The sequence below is a fragment of the Pinus tabuliformis genome, chromosome J, assembly GCF_031772625.1.
Source record: "Pinus tabuliformis cultivar Carrire ecotype Pingquan chromosome J, CPIR1, whole genome shotgun sequence".
NCBI lineage: Eukaryota > Viridiplantae > Streptophyta > Pinopsida > Pinales > Pinaceae > Pinus > Pinus tabuliformis.
The window spans coordinates 903,938,683-903,955,803 of NC_142295.1; positions in this window are offsets into that span (position 1 = coordinate 903,938,683).

A 17,121-nucleotide genomic window follows, 5' to 3' on the forward strand; every position below is an offset into this window, starting at 1 on the left:
TTTGTCCACCATTCCTGTGTGGGCAGTTGATGCCTGATAATTGCATCTAATGTCTCATCTGCCTCTGTATATTTATAAAAAGTGGGAGGTACTTCAAACAGGTGTGTAATTTCATTCATTATAAAAAATAGATTCTCCACTCTGTTGTAGAGACTTTGCCCTGTAGCTGGCCCTGTTTCCTCTGAGGTGCTGGCCTTCTCTGTGATCTGATTTGTGGCAAAGGTGTTCACCCTCTTGGCGTAGTTTTCATGTGAAAGAAGTTTTCCTGCGTTGTTCAGTAAGCCTGGAAGACCTCTGTTCTGCAAAGCCACAAATTTTTCCATGAATCTATTGACCTCTGTCTGCATATCTTGGGTCCTTCTTTCTAGTGTCTGCACTAGGCTTCTCAGTGTTAGGACCCTCTTTATTAGCTGAATAGTCTCAGTTCTATTGGGGATTCCCATAGTAGCTAACTGAGCACTTGTTCTGTTATTAAGCACATTGATCATTCTGTTGGCAACTTCAGGCATATTGCCTAGAGATGCCCTTGATCTCTGGATTTCTCTTCGTGCTTTTTCTATGAGCTCAATCTGCTCATGGATTGTCTCAATATATTGCCATTGTTCAGTGATGGACTGGCCAATATTTGCCCATAACACTGTCTTGAGCTCAGCTGTCACTTTATCTAATGTGAGCTCCTTCTCCAACTCCTTAATCCTGTCTTTAAGGGCTTTTATTTCCCTGCCCTTTTCGGCCACAGTCTGCTTGGATTTGTCATATCTTTCATTTACTTTGGCTAATTTCTCCCTGGCCTCATTTAGTTCTGTCATTTGTGCTTCCAAGGACTGAATCTCATTTCTCAGTTTTTGCATGTCGAGGCTTTGGGCCTGCTCTGTTGTTGGTGGTGGTGCTGAGGTGGATGGTGTTGCATGTTCTGTTTGTTGGGGAGGAGGAACAGTAGTTGGAGTAGCTTCCTCAAGGTTTATTATTTCAGGAGGAGGCTGGGAGGTCTGACCTTCTTCTTTTTGCTTCAAAGCTGCCTGTAATGCTGCCTGTGCAACCTCTGATTCTCCCAGCTTTTCTTGAGTCTGGATTAGCTGCTTATATAGAGACACCAGCAAAGCTGAGGTATCCTGATCATGCCTCTGCTTGGCAACTTCATCTGTTTGAGGGTGAATAGTGGCTGGAATTTTGATTTTTCTCTTCAAGGCTGCCATGTCTGCATCCCTCAACTTCAATATTTCTTGTATGCCCTTGATATCCTTGGGATCATGCCCAATCTCTATAATTATATCTTCTAAGGACCTTATTCTGTTGTCCTTTGCTTGAGAGGATGCTCTCTCCAACTCAAGTTGGGCAACTGTATTATTAAGGCTATTTTCTAGCCTATAATTGTCCAATGTTTTGTCTGCCAAGGAGGCATACACCATCTCACCCGTTTGCTTATGTAATTCAATTCTGTCCATTGGGTGGATGTCCTTGGCAAGGACCTCAAGATTGGTCCTTATATAATCCGCAGGGGACTGGGGCTGTGCTACCGCTGGCATAAAATGACTCATGATCATTTTGCCCTCCTGTACATCATAGGCAGACATCAGTCTTTGCTGGTTGGTAGGAGCCATTTTCAGCAGATGATTGTAGAGCTGTATTCTAAGTGGCTCATTTCTCATTTTAATATCAATAAACTGCTATTTGATTCCTCCTTCAGCTTCTTTTTGGTGGCTTGAGGAGCTGACTTCTCCTCCTATTGTTCTGTCCTGTCCCTGCTCGAAGGAGCTAGCAGATGCTTCTCTACTAGGTGGGCCCATGCCCAGAGACTGCCCTATTGGCATTTCCTCCTCAGAGAAAGGATTCAATCTCTGTCTTTTCTTGCCATGACTTATTGATGTGGTCAAGGGAGTCTCTCTGTCCCTTTTCCTGCTTATATCCTCCTTTTGTGGAGTTTGGAGGATTGATGCTTCAGCTGATGTCTCTTGCCTTGGAGGCACAGTTTGTTGTGGCTGTTGCTCAGTGGATTTTGGGGCTTCCACTGCCCCTTCTTGCTGTGGGGGCTGCTCTTTGTGATGCTGCCCTTCTTCTTGCTGTAATTCCTGTTGTTGTTGTTGTTCTACCTGCTGCTGTTGTTGCTGCACCTTCTCATGAGGTGGCTGTTCGGTCTCCATTTCCTTTTCCTGGCCTTTGCTAGATATATCTTCAGTGGCTTTGGGTGCTTGCTGATTTGCAGTTGAGGAGGATGCAACTGCTCCCAATTGTGTGCTTGGAAGGGAAAACACCTGTGAACAAAGTTCAAGGTCAGCCATCTTCTTTAGATTCCTCACCGCTCTTTGATTCAGCTCTTCTTGTGTAACATGCTCTTCTAAGGTTCCTCTCCTCCATTTTACTTGGTTTGCATATTTTTCAATGTGAGGAATCTTTACATGATCATAGCCAGACAGCTTATATTTGAGTCTTCTCAAAGCTATGAAGTGATTGGGGTCATAAGGTTTCCAAAGGAAACTGGTTTGAAGGCCAAGGGACTCAAGCATCCTGTCTGCTTCTTTCCAACCTTCCTCCCTCTGGTTATAGACAAAGTGGCCAAGTTGGTTCCTGACTTTCAACTGTGCTTTCTTGCCTTTGCCTGAAAAGTGAAGCACATCAACATTGCCAAATTTCCTGAAGTATTCTAGGGCAAACAGCCTCATAGGCACATATTTGGGTAGTCTGTAAGGAGGCAATTCACACCCATATATCCTGATGACGGTGTGGTTCTGGTAAAAGTACCAGTCCCCAATGCTGTATGATTTGGATAACTGCAGGATCCTTTACATGTCATCAGTGAGCCTTGGAGGAGGTGAGCTCATCAACATAGACATAGCTGGGTGGATGAAGAGATCTATGAACTCACAATAAGTATAAGGAGACTCGAATCTACAGTGGAAAACAGAGGACCAATAGACCACTGATATTGGATTGCCTTGGGCATCCACTCTTTTGATTGGAAAAGAGAACTTCTGATGTTGATGATACAAGATTGAGTGGTAAATGTAAGAGGTGTATCTGAACACCCTTTCTCTTGCCAGGTTCATTAATTGCTCATGTATTTTGTCTGATATATAGGTGGCATAGTCATAGCAGATAGGAGACTTGCCAGGGGCAAACATAAGCATCATTACCAACACAGTTTCATCAACAAACTCAATTGAATTGTAGCCCAAAATGGGACTAATCATGTCTGCAAGATCTCTGCCCAATTGGTTGAGGTATACCTGATTGATAGGAGGATACATCACAGAGTCAGAGTCAATGTACAGCTGATTTAATTTGGTGACCTGAGCATCTGTCAATCTGGCTCCTTGATTTATCAAGTCTATGAGTGATAGAGGGACCAGTTTCTTCTCAGTCCTGAAGCAGAGCATCTCTTTGATAGCTTCTGGGGTGATATAAAACACAGCTGAGCCTGAAGGGTCAAGAACTGCCCTCTGAGTGGGGTCATAGTTTTCAGCACACAGGTGGATCAAATCAGGGAATTGTTTAACCTGAGGGAGCTTGAAAATAGGGAGGAAAGACTCCCATATGCCCAGCACATCTGTTCCAGTCTCATGTTTGGCCTTCAATTCATTGAGCAGGTGGATGTGGAACTTGGTCCTCATCAGCATTTCCTCTGAAATTTGATAGTCCATGTCTGCCAGAGGCTGCCATTCCAATTGTCTCTGAGGGGCATTCAATGGAGCAACGTTTAATGCCACCGGGGCCACTGGTGGATCCATGGTTTCTCCTAGGATTATAGATGGGTGTTGCTATGCAGAACAACACAAAGGAGTTTTCTTTATCAGAGAGATGTGAATTATTCAGGGATGAAGGATAAATGATCAGCTGCAGCAATTGAAATACTGCTTTAAAGTGCAGATAAGACTAATGTCTGGTTTTAGTCTCTCTCTTATAACAAGTAGGTATAATTTGAGTAACCGGTTCGCGATTGTGTGAACAGAGTGCAGTTTTTTGGTGAAATTTAGGCAAACAAGGCTCAGCTGATAGTTTTCGACCTTACAGTTGCAAATGGGGACTAGGCGCAGGAATTTTTCTGGCGAATTGCAAGTTTCTTTGTCTCTTAAGCTTTTTTGAGGGAATTTACAGACAAATCACGTGTATGATGGATTTACGAGGATAAATACCTGGTATATAGCGAGCAACGATCACGAATATATGTAGAAATGACGCGCCGAAGGTCTCCAGGTCGAGTTCAGTAAGGTGGTGCACGTTTGAACGTAAAAACCATGCAGAGAAAGCAACAACGTTTTGGAAAAAAGGTATAAAAAACGCGAAAATTCGGCCAAAATATGGATTTTTTGGGACATTGGCGCCTTTTTTGGATGATGTCAGCATGACGTCATCAGGTGGGGTCAAGGCTGGATGACGTTAGCATGACGTCATCGGGTGATGTGGCAAGCTGTGATTGGTCCACGGGGATAATGAGGTGGCAGGCATATTAGCGCAGGGGCGGACAAGGGTGCTGACGCGATGGCGGGGTGGCACTGACGTGGGTCTGACGTGGGCCGGGCGGATCGACCGAAACCGGAAGTGGTTAGCGGTTTCTCATCGCACCGCTTTTGATACGGAAGCAGAATTGTCAGGCGTACCTCCGATACGCTGTGGGGGTGACGCGTGGCAGAGGCCTGACGTCACCCTCTGACAGATATCGGAAGGTATCTGTCGGACGTCGGGGCCGGTCCGATATGGATGAGGGCCGTCGGATCAAAAGGGTCCGATCCGACGGTTGACGGATCAGTGAGGTGATCGGACAATACGGAAGGGGGTGGGATTAAATTAATATTTCTTTCGGGATTTGTGCTCGGCAGAAACCCTTTGGGATATGGCGGATTGTAATGGTTTTTTCAATGCATTTTCAAATAAAATGATATGGCGCCGATACTTTGGATAAGTGAAAAAAATGGGTTTTTGTGCGCTTATTGCAAATACAACAGGTTATAGGTAAAATGGGTTTTTCATAAGGTTTGCTTAGCAAATAAAGGTTTAATGGGTCAAATGGATTCAGAAGGGGGAAGGGGGGTAAGGCTTAGGTTTCTCAAACTGACCAGATGTCCATTTGATCCCTGACAGAGAACATATGGCTATAATGCCAAGGGGAGGGATATTTATACCATGTTTGGGGTTTATACACCATGGTGCTATAATAATAGGGAAAGGGTAATATAGGGGAATTATATAATAGATGTTAGGGGTTAATGTGGATGAAAGGGTGGATGAGGGGTGATATTTCTAAGTTGATTTGAAAATCGCTTAGCTTAAGGAGTAGATCAAAATAAAAAGATTTTTAGACAAGAAATGTGGCTTTCAAAGGACTAAGAACCACCATAAAACCACCAATTCTTCCATGAATCTCAACTGATGAGGGGATGTTAGTAATGAATGGAAAAGGGGAAAATTGGGAAGTTAGACATGCTTCTTTGCTTTGCTGCAACCTGATAGAGAAGAAGGACTTCTCAATCCATTGATTTTGCTTTGTGAAATAGGTTAGCACACCTTCAATTGTAAGGAATGACACTTCTGCAACCCCATCTGCCTACCCATCTATTTGCCTAGCATTTTTTTGTTTCTTCTTGGAGGGTGCACTTAGACTTGCAGACCCTTATTTGCCTTTTCTTTTCTCTGGCTTTTCCTTCTGATTTTCTATCTAATGCTACCCTTATTTCTTCCAAGGTCCCAGATTAAGCAGTTGGGAGCCTTACTTCTCTACCTAAGCTACTTGTCTGCCAAGATTAAACAGTTTGGACAGACTTCTTTCTCTATTCTACAACTGAAAATTTAAAACATGGCATGATCCAGATTAGGCTGTTGGACCATCCATCAAAATTGAGTCCACATCAAGCTATATACAAACCTTGTCTCCTCATGGAAATATGGGATCTTTGCATCATCAAAGCAGAGCATATTTGGACCTTTCTTTGCCAATCATGAAATATGAAACCTATTGGTATAGGTAGCTAACAGAATCTATCCCAAAGATAAGGAAATTTCATCTGGTTCTATGAGCTTGAAATAGAAAATCACGGAAGCACTGCCAAAAATCCATAGGCGATTCATGTGGAGCCTTCCATTGTTGTAACAATTTTTGGTCAAGATGTTTTGGATCAAAATGATAGAAATTGTCTTCAATGAGATCAAAGAAGTGCTCCAGTAAGTGCACGCACTAGCCGGTAGGTTGCACAACCACCGATGTGGGGATTTGTGAAGTGTGTATGCAAGCAACATACTGGCCTGTTCGTCAGAACGTCCATCTTCCTCATGAAGCATGGCAAGGAAGTCATGTAAGAACTCAGGCCATGCCACTTCTCCTTCACCATCATACATGTATGTGGACAAAAGATCAAAAAAATCCCTCGAGACGGTAACAGGTTTGACATACGAAAAACATCATGGAGGGTTGAGAGTGAAAGACTCCATGATAGGTATGCAAAGGTTCAAAACATGATGAGAGGAAACAACTTTTCATCTAGCCCTCCTTCTAGCGCCAGAAATGTTGACGATGCTGGACCCACCAAAATGTCAGCGGATCTCCCTGGTAAGAAGTCCCAATTAGACCTCAGACCGTTTGGTGTAGGAGTCCCAACAGTGGGTCTGTTGATGGTGCTAGACCCACCAACATTCAGGGTATCACCCGGGTATGAAGTCCCAACTAGACCTCACACTGTTTGGTGTGGGAGTCCAATCTAGTATGATGGCCTGGTTTCCATTGTCTTAAGGATTTGTCTCAACTCTTGCTTGTCAGCACATGAGAGTGGTTCACTTTGTCTTCGAGAAGCGAGGTTCGTGTGCCTGGTGAGTGTAAGTGTACTTGTGTCAATGGTTCTTTCACCATGAGGGGAAGAAGGTGAAGTTGAGTTCCAGGTTGAAAGGGATCAATCCCAACTCGGCTAGGAACACACAACACAAAATGACATACACAGCCTTCGGCAGAGCAGTCCACTCGGATGTGGCAGTCACAACATACAAGGTAAGATAACACGCACAACACTCACAGAACAATCTGAACGAGTGAAACAGTTGTTACAACAAGGTTTAGGTGAAAGGTCTGTCTGATGTTCGACAGAGAAGTCGACATGAATGGGAAAACATTAACAACATATACAACACATTTCCATTAATATATTATGCATTACAACAAAAGGAACAGTTCAGATGTAGAACACAGGTTAAAGCAACATGCACTACAAGTGTTAAAGATTAGCCTTACAATAGAACAATACATGTGTGAAAACGTGCTGGCCTATTAACAAGCTTCTGAATTAAGTGAAAGTTCCAAGACACACCATTACACCATACATCACTAACTCCGTAAGTGGGGTGTTGGAGCCACTACTTACTCCTCAAAGAAAAGATTATAGATTCTCTTGGCTATGTGGGAGGAGCTGAGGTGAAAATTCCTTTCATGTACAAATGAGTGGATATTTATAGCCAAGGGTGAAATTGACCCTTGTGGCTATTCGACTACCCTCATGACCATTCGACTTCCATGAATTTTTGACTTACATGACTCTATGTTCAACAAGTGGGTCTCTTGGACTTCCATGTTACATCACCTTGATGACAACAAGCCCATAGTGGAGATGTGGGCAACACGACTCATGACTTGACTCAACATGACTTGACATGACAATGCTGGGACATTCGTGCTGCTGCTAGAGTGCATGTCGCGATGCAGTGCTGCTGGGTGATGGATGTCTTCATGGTGTATCATAGCTTCACCTCTGCATGGCGAAGTGCATGGAGTCTTCGATGGTGCTTGGTTCGCTTGATGAAGCTTTACCATGTTGTTCGTTGCTTGCATTATGGAGGGCTTGACATGTTCATATGTTTGCGAAGGTGCATGTTCGTCACATTTGTCCGCTTCACATGCTTCGTTCGTTTGCCCGTTAGTGAACCTGTCCTTTTGCATGTACTCCCTTCGTTCATCCCGTTCGACTTCTTTCCATGTCGGTTGGTGTACCTGTATCTATAGTCATTCATGACGAGATGAAATCAAATCCAAAACCTCCTAGTCTACCATGGCACATGATCATTGAAATGCAGGTGACTGAGAGAGGCAGCAAGGCTATAATGCGGGATGATGGCTCTGGGTAGTTGTTGATGCAAACTGCGCAAGAGTCACTGAGAGATGGAGATACACAATCTGAGTCGACAGTGGCTGCCTCCAAGGTCTGGCTCGGTTGAGAGGCAAAATTGCGTAAATTTTGGGAGGGATAGTCTGCGCTACAGGAGGGTAAGGCAGGCATGCTCTGTGAATTTTCCGAAATGAACAGTCAGCAGGGGCTGGACATCTAGATTTGTATAATTTTCCTAAGGAACGAGCTGGGCTACATGATGGGTCAACGGGCAGGGATTGAGCAGTTTTCTGGGGGAACTGCCTGGGAGACTGTCAGCTAGAACTACACAATTCCCAGAGGGAACTAATAGTTGGCTGTTGGGGTCACTTGCAGCCAAAACTACACAATTCCCAGAGGGAACTGGCGGTTGGCTGCTTAGTCTCTGGTAACAGAAACTACGCAATTCCTGGAGGGAACTGGTAGTATGCTGCTAGGAGCTGCTGGCAGGGAAATTGCACTGAAGCTAAGAAGCCAACATGTTGATCATCTCTACGCAATTTCTAAGATGAGTGGATTGCTGGACAATAGAAGCCTTGCTCATGAAACTTGCACAATTTCTTGGATGAGCAGCTGGTCGACCGTCCGGATGACTGACTGGGAAAACTTCGTAATTTTCTGAAGGAGACAAGGACAGGCACTTGGTGTCTGTCCGGCCTGTCTGCACAATATACTCAGTCAGTTGAGCGGGTAAGGTCAATGGCCTCTGCACAATTTTTGAGGGGAGTCAGTCCTGGGGTGACTGCCGGGTCTGACTGTCCGAGTGGCCAACATGAGAGTTGATTGAGTTGCTTGCAGGCAGCGCAGCTTAGAAGGACTAGCTTGGTGCTTTTGTGCTGTTCTGGTTGAAAATCGATAGAGTCGAAAGCAGGGTGATGGTTCAGCTGTTAGTGAGGAGTCTAGTCATCAGAACTTCAGCAAAAATGACTAAGTGTGTGAATAGTCAAAAGGTGCATATGTGATCATACGAACACACACTTGCATGACTTGACAACGAATGGACCAAACCATCCACACACACATGTTCAACATGACTGACCGACGGTGCATGTGACAAGCGAAACACTCGTGATTGATAGTTCATTGATCGAGATAACGCTTGCACGACAACGAATTTGACTCTGTGTGTGAGTGCGACAGATGCTTTCATGCCGAACACAACAAACACATATGAAGTGAAGACTTTGAGCATAACCAGAACATGGTTGCAAGCATGACTTGGACATCAATATGCAGAGACTTGAATGCAATGAAGAAGAAAGGCAGATGTAAAGACTCACACGAGCTCACAGTGTGAACTCAAGTGTGTGCAGTTATCAAGTGAAACTCTTTAAGGGAGGCTCCGAAATTAGTGCAGGCCAAAATTTTGGAGGGTGGTTGTAGCTGTTACAACACTTGGCGACACACTGGTAGAACTCTAGCTTCTTTGTTTTGGTTCGTTGCTAGCACAGGGCCTTGGTCTTTCGGGGAGTATTGAATTACTGTGAAGGTTACTTCATTTTCCCCACTTACCCCATGGACATATATGGTTCACCTTTTTTGAACTCAGTCGAACACAATCAAAAGTTCAACTTAGATCTCAGTGTTTCAAATCTGGGAAGGGTAGTTTAGATCGCGAGTTGAATATTTTTAGAGTATAAGTTTTCATCTCTTGTGTTGCTCCATTGCCAGTAGGCCTGGATAGTACCCCAGCGGAGTCACACAGGAACACAAACATTTCTCCATTGCTAGCGAGCTTGGTCAGTACCTCGGTGGAGTTGCATGCTTCACCTCTCTATGCAGGAAGCCTTTCTCTTATTTTGCCTTTGTATTTTTCAAGGGGACTGTGCATAGGCACTTATTTATTTTTGGGGTAGAAGAGAGATCCCGACTTATTGAGAGCATAAAAGGTTGTTCCTTCACAGAAGCATGTAATACCTCTGACATAGGTTTTTTCATTTAGATTTTCCCCTTATCCATTTGTACTAGTTGGATTAGCTTAAACGAACAGAGAAGAAGGCTGAGTACAGGCATGGGGCTTCCAATGTGGACACAGGTTCACGGTTGGACCAAAGCTTCCGTTATAGATGGTTCGTATTTTCCGTTAGGACTTCATCGACTGAAGGTTGTAACTAAGCATAGAGAAAATGGACACAAGACTGGCCAAGTGCTGCAGTGTCACAAGTCTCTTCAAATTTCAGCCACATACTCTATTCAAAAGCCAGAACGTAGTAGTTGGAAACACTTATTTCCAGAAACAAAAATAGTAATATATCAAACAAAAAAAATGAATGTGAACAAAAATAGTAAGTATAATCAAACAAAGTGAAAGCAAAGATAATAAGCAAAACAAACCAAATGAAACAACAAGCAGCAAGCAGACTATGTACATGGCACGGAACGGCTCGGCCTATTGAAAATAATGCTTGAGATCTTGGCCGTTGACAGGAAGGTTGTGAATCCTCCCATCGTCGCAAATGATACGTGTATGTGCCAAGCTTCTGATGAACTGTGTATGTGCCAATCCATAGGGACTAGAACTTCATATGTTTGCCTTTGTCTTCATGGGGCTTATCCCATTTCAGAACTAAGTCATCCACATCGAAGCTAGCTTTCCCTGCAGACTTCTAATCAAACAGCCTCTTGATATAGTTCTGGTAGAGTGTGAAATTTTATTTTTCTTTCATCCTTTCTTCTTGGATCTTATGGAGAGCATCCATCCTACGTCGAACTAGCTGGCAAGGCTCGCCTTGGGATTCCTGGGAAAGCTGAAGAGCAGGAAAGTAGATATTTGGCAGGAGGATAGCTTCTTTATCGTAAACCAGGAAGTATGGTGAGGTATTTAGAGAGGGCTTAGGTGTTACACGGTCAGCCCATATTGCATTCATTAGGGCGGTATGCCAGTTACGCTGCTTAGAGAAAACAATCTTCTTGATTATACAGATGAGGATTTTATTCGTAGACTTTGCTAGGTTGCTTCCTTGTGAATAGTAATTCGATGAATGTTTTAGCACAACACCATTCTGTAATGCAAAGTCATAGAGTTTCAAAGATTAAAAATAAGTTGCATTATAAAAAACAAGTCATACCAGAACGTTGAAGCGTGAGATGATATTATGCTAGAGGAAGCTGATGACCTCTTGGTCATTCACTTATTTGAGCGGAACTACCTCTGTCCACCATGTAAAGTAGTCAGTTGCGATTAGGATATAGCGATGTTTCTTTGATGAATGAGGGAAAATTTCTCCAACGATGTCCAGGCCCCGCTGTTGGAATGGTTTAGTCACTGCAACAGGGTGTAGTGGGGTTGCTGATCTTTGTGTTCTGCTGGCGCATCGCTGACAGATCGGGCATAGGCATGCACATCCTTGAATAATGTGGGCAAGTAAAAACTGACTCACATAACCTTCTGTGCAGTGGTATTTCCTGCAAAGTGACCCTTGACATGTCCGTCATGTGAATCTTGAAGTACCTTCTCTGATTCTTATGCCTCCACACACCTGAGAAAAACTCCATTACTGTGCTTTCTGTAAAGCACTCCGTGCATCGACTAATATGCTAAGGCTTTCAGGCGTAATGCCCTCTTCTGTCTGATAGAAAAGTGAGAGGGTATGGTGCCATGCTCAAGGTACTGGCGTACATCTGCGTACCAAGAGGTTCCATTTTCCGTGGGGTTTCTCGCCTTATTTCGTACATTTCAATCTCCTGCTCCCAACCGACGAGCTCTTCTTCATTCTCCGGAGCATGTACTACTTCAGTTGCAAGTCTGCAGAGCCCATGTCCTTTGATCGTGTGTACTGGCTTGATTTCAAGATCATATTCTTGCAAACCTGTCATCCAGTTTGCACGTCGTTCTCCTAGCTCTTGTTGTACCAACAATGTACGAACTGCTTGGTGGGGGACGAAGACTATGCAGTGGTTCTTCAGCAAGTAGGGCCTAAAGTGTTTCACCGCCTTGTAAACTGCATAAGCTTGTTTTTTAATGGTGGGGTAGTTAAGCTCTGGTCCCTGCATGCTTGCACTCATGAAAGAGATGGGACGTTCATCATTAGCTTCATCTTTCTGAGTGAGTACTGCAACTAGTGAGTTATCGGAAGCAAAGGTGTATAGCAGGAAATCTTTTTTGAAATCTGGGCTGTAAAGTGCGGGCGCTTCGGAAATGGCTTGCTTAATTTGGGCAAATGCATGCTTTTCTTTCTTGCCCCAGGTGTACACTACATCTTTCTTAATCATGTCCTGCATGGGCTTGACTATTTGCGCATAATCCGAGATGAATTTCCAGAGGAAGTTTATCTTGCCCAAGAAGGACTGCATGGCTTTCTTGTTGACTGGGTGAGGAATCTGTGTGATAGCTTGGACCTGGTTCAGATCCACCTTGATCCCGCTCTTAGCAACAATGTGTCCGAGGAGGTTCCCCTCTGACACAACGAATACGCTCTTCTTAGGATTCAAGGAAATCCCGTATCTTTGGCATCACTCGAAAATTTTCTTAAGATGGCGTATGTGGTCTTCTCGTCTTCTTGAGAACAAAGTCACATCATTGAGTTATACCACCACATTCTGCCCAATGAGTTCGTGAAAGGCAAGGTCCATAGTGCGTTGAAATGTTGCGCCTGCATTTACAAACCTAAATGGAATTTGTCTATATGCAAACCCCCACTTGGTACGGAAAGTAGTTTTGAGTCTGTTAGTTTCTGCTACCAGAACCTGATTGTATCCTGAAAAACCGTCAAGGAGAGAGAACATTTGTGCCCCAGATACTGTTTGAAAAATATGGTCCATAGATGACACGGGGTAGTTGTGTTTTTCTGAGGCACAGTTAACGTTACGAAAATCGACACACAAGCGGATTTCACCAGACTTCTTTCATACAGGTACAAGGTTGAAGACCCAAGTGGAATGATGAACTTTATATATGATCCATGCATCCAACAATTTAGTAAGCTCTTTCTATATGAGGGGTTCAAGCGACAGATGTACTTTTCTCAACTTTTGTTGATATGGCTTGACCCCTTCCTTGATTGGGATGATATGTTGGATGATCCGTGTGTCATAAGTTTTCAGGTCGTTATACGTCCACGTGAACACATCTCGGTACTATTTGAACAAGCGGATGAAGGCTTTCCGTTCTTCCTATGTACAACATGTACCAAGACTGACAAAACTCGGATCCTTTTTTGTTCCTAGGTTTATCAGCTCATGCCTCATGGTGGAACTATGGGTCTTGCTATTGCTTGGCCATTGGAACCACTCTTGCAAGTCATATAGCTTTTCCAGTGATACCACACCTTTTGTGATAATGTGGCCTTTCATGTCATCAACTCCTGCTTGCAGAGAGCACTTATGCTCGTCGTCGTCTATTGTTGCATCTTTGAAAATGTCAGCGTTGGCCATAAAATGTAGTATCTGTTGATAATCATTAAACATGCATAAGTTAGTTATGATATCTGGGATAGATGGTTTGTACAAAATTTCAATAGTAAATATATCCCTAATCGGTAACATTCTTGAGGCTGCATTTTCTAGTGCATTGGCAGTTGCATTACGCCTACGTGGCACAATAATGATATTAAACGCTTGGAAGTTTGAGATTAGTCGCCATACCTATTATTCCTAGTTTTTTAGATGCGGTGATAAATAGTGAATGGTGTCACGTACTTGTCGTACCACCATCTCTGAATCACCTACCACTTTAAGCATGAACACATTGAGGCTGATGGCTTTCTGCAAGCCCAACACGAGTGCTTCATATTCTAATACATTCTTCATGCACTCAAAATCCAAATGGCTTGACACCAGATGCTTCCTGTTGTAAGGGTAAATTAGAACACACCCAGCTCCTGAGTCGTCCTGTGTCTTTGATCCATCGAATTACAAAGTCCACAACTCATCTATACACGAATCACTTGATGTGCTATTATTGCTGCTACTACTGTCACTGCTATTACTGCTACTATTGGTACAATGTGCTATACAAGTTTCATTACCATTAGTTGGGCAAGGAAGGAGTCCCAACTGTGTGTCTAGTGGGGTTGGAGCTTGGCCGTGCAGGATAACACCCCAATGTTTTGTCAAGGACGTAGTTTCTGAACATGAGTTCTGCAAGATCTAACGGTTCATTCTTGACATTGATGGGAGTGACATTATGCTTCATGTACCTCTCACATTCTACCTAGATTTGGTTGCACTTGTCCTTGTGTGGAAGCCACATGTGAGACCAGTCTGTAGCAAAATATCCATCCAACTTGTTGGACCAGTCCCTACTGAGTAATAGACCATATGCTTCCGGGATGTCCACAACCACTATGTTGATGCATTGATGGACTAGACTGTCATGGGATAGTCAAATGATCATGTCTTGTAATTCACCAACGATTGGTATCGATGTTCGATCAAGTTGGATGATTCGCATAAATGTCTCACTCAACTGTGCATTGATCCTTTTAGCGATGGAGAGTGGAATGATGTTGGCTGCTGCACCAGAATCAACCAAACAGTTGTGAACGTTGTAGTTGAAGATTTCAAAAGATAGCAGGAATGAAGAGCAACCTGAGTTTTCTTCTTCCATCCGGAGTGTATTGAGCATAGTTGAAAGTGATTCGGGAGGTGTGCTTGCTCCCTTGCTAGTAGAGGCTGCGTTGTTCATTGCTGTCTGTCCCAATGCACACATCAGGATATCTCATTGACTCTGGATCTTAGCCAACTCAAAGAAACTAATGTTCACTCGAGTTTTCTTCATGTCATAAAAAATGTTGTAATCCAGAGGTGGTAGACTCATTGAGGTGTCTAGGGTAAGATGAGTGTTCGTGTTATCCAGTGGAGTGTTGTGTAGGTTACTTCTCATGGATGTGTTTTTGTCCACTGCTGTCCTCCCAGACTTGCTTTGTGTTCTCTGCTTTGGGCCGGCCAGTGGATCGATCTTCCTTATCAGTAGTATGGTCTTTTCTTGCATATACCCATGTGTTGGGGGGGCCCCTTTACTTCTAAGGCTGTAATGGTTAGTTTGCTTCAGGGGCTGTTTCTCGGTGTTCGTATTTGCCATTGTTTGTGAGAAATGATACATGTTCACCACATGCTTAGAACTTGATCGCTCATCAGGTGAAACCTCTTCATCATTGTACGTGTCTTCCGATCATTCTTTCATATTATTTCCCACCTTGAGTGTACGACTATAAAAAGTATTTGTGACTCGCTTCCAACTCGGACAAGAATTCTTAGGATGATGTTCTTCGTGGAAAGAACAAAATTTCGGATCTGCACACTGTTCAAGCTGGAACACAGGCTTCTGCGCAGTTTTTGGAATGAATTGGCTACTGCTTGTTGTACTACTTGCCTGTCTCTTCCTAGGCAGGTGATTTCTTGAAAATCTGTCCAATCTACATTGTTTGAGTTTGGAAATTTCAATGGACAAGCTCTTGACAAGACGAGTGAGGGTCTTAATGTTGATTGCTTCCTTGTCTCTACCCTTTCTCGCCATTTCTTGGGACTTCCTACTCATATCCTTGGAGTCCTTCATCGAATCATCATCCTTGATGACTCCATTGCACACAGGTCTTTCTCAACAATGATAGCCTCTTCACAATTTTCCAATAGTGTTGGTCTCACAGATCACTTGACGAACTGCACAATGCTGGTTGGCAGTGTGGATGTGTAGTAATCGGTGGTGATGGAATCACGAGGCTTAGTGTCTGCTGGGAACTTGTTCAATATACATGTAAACCTCTGATTAAAATCTTTCACTTTCTCTTTTCCCTCCGTCTTGAGGCTTCCCAACTCTTTGAGTAGCATGGCTAGGGTCTTGTCATTAATGAACTTCTCAAGGAACATGCATTTGAATGCGACCCAATTTTGTATAGAGTTGTGTGATACCAGGTGTCACACGGAATGAGTCGATCTTGCGGACAAGATAGACCTTCCTAGAATCTAACGATATCTAGTGACAAGCAAGCCAATCAAAAACTATCTTTCTCTAAATATGCATTTATAAACAAAGGCAAACAAGTGTTTTAGGCCTACCTTGGGTCCAATGCAAGTTTGTGGAAGCCTCGCTCCTTCGATCCAAATGAGCTCCCTTGTTGTGAATCTGCAAACACAAACAAGCAAACAAATTAAATAGCACCTGAAAAGCGAATATCATAAAGCATACTTAACATGATGATCAAGGAATTCATGAAACAAATGACATAAGACAATTTGTTGAGAAAAATGAATCTGATTGTATTAATTCAAATCAAAGAAAAACTTTACAACCTGTGCCTTGATGCTGTATAAGTTCCTCCCAGGGTCCAACAAGAAGTCTCCTCTACTTTGACAAGTTTCACTCTCTTCCCAATGAAGCCAAAAAGGTATGTGATCTCTCCTCTCAAGCTTAACTAGGAAGTCTCAATTCCACCATCATTTACCCTAAAAAATGTTCAGCTTCTAACCTCCCTAGTAACCAGCCCAATGCCTTAATTTATAGTGCAATGGAGGGAAGTTAATAGGTCCTCCTTCAAAGGGATAAAGCCCTCCTTCAAAGGGATAGCTCCTCTCATCAAGGGATTAGCTCCTTCTCTTTTGGGATGCATGAACAACCTAAGAGCGACCAATCCACGTCAAAATTCCTTCTAGAATCATCTAGAATTAACCCAAAGTGAGTTTTTTAGAATAAACTTGCGCCTTTTTGACTTTCACAGGGGTCCGCACCCACTCCTTTAGGGACAGAGTGGGCAGGTCCGCAGTTTTTGTGAACAGGGGGTGCGGGACCGCAGGCAACAGTGAGAGAAAGTGCGGAACCAGAGCTTTGTTGATTTTCAATGTCTTTCTCTCATTTTCAAAGCTTGACTTGAAGAGCTGAGGTCTGAGACTTGCTTAGGAGGTCAGTACAAGTGATGATAGACCCATACTGACTGCAAATAATCATGGTGACGATATTTTTGTGTAACAGATTGCCCCCTAAAGTGTGAAGTCTGTAGTAGATGAGGATTTTATTTATCATTTAGGAAGAGTGAAGTACTTTATCATTTCGAGGATCATCTTGTGGAGA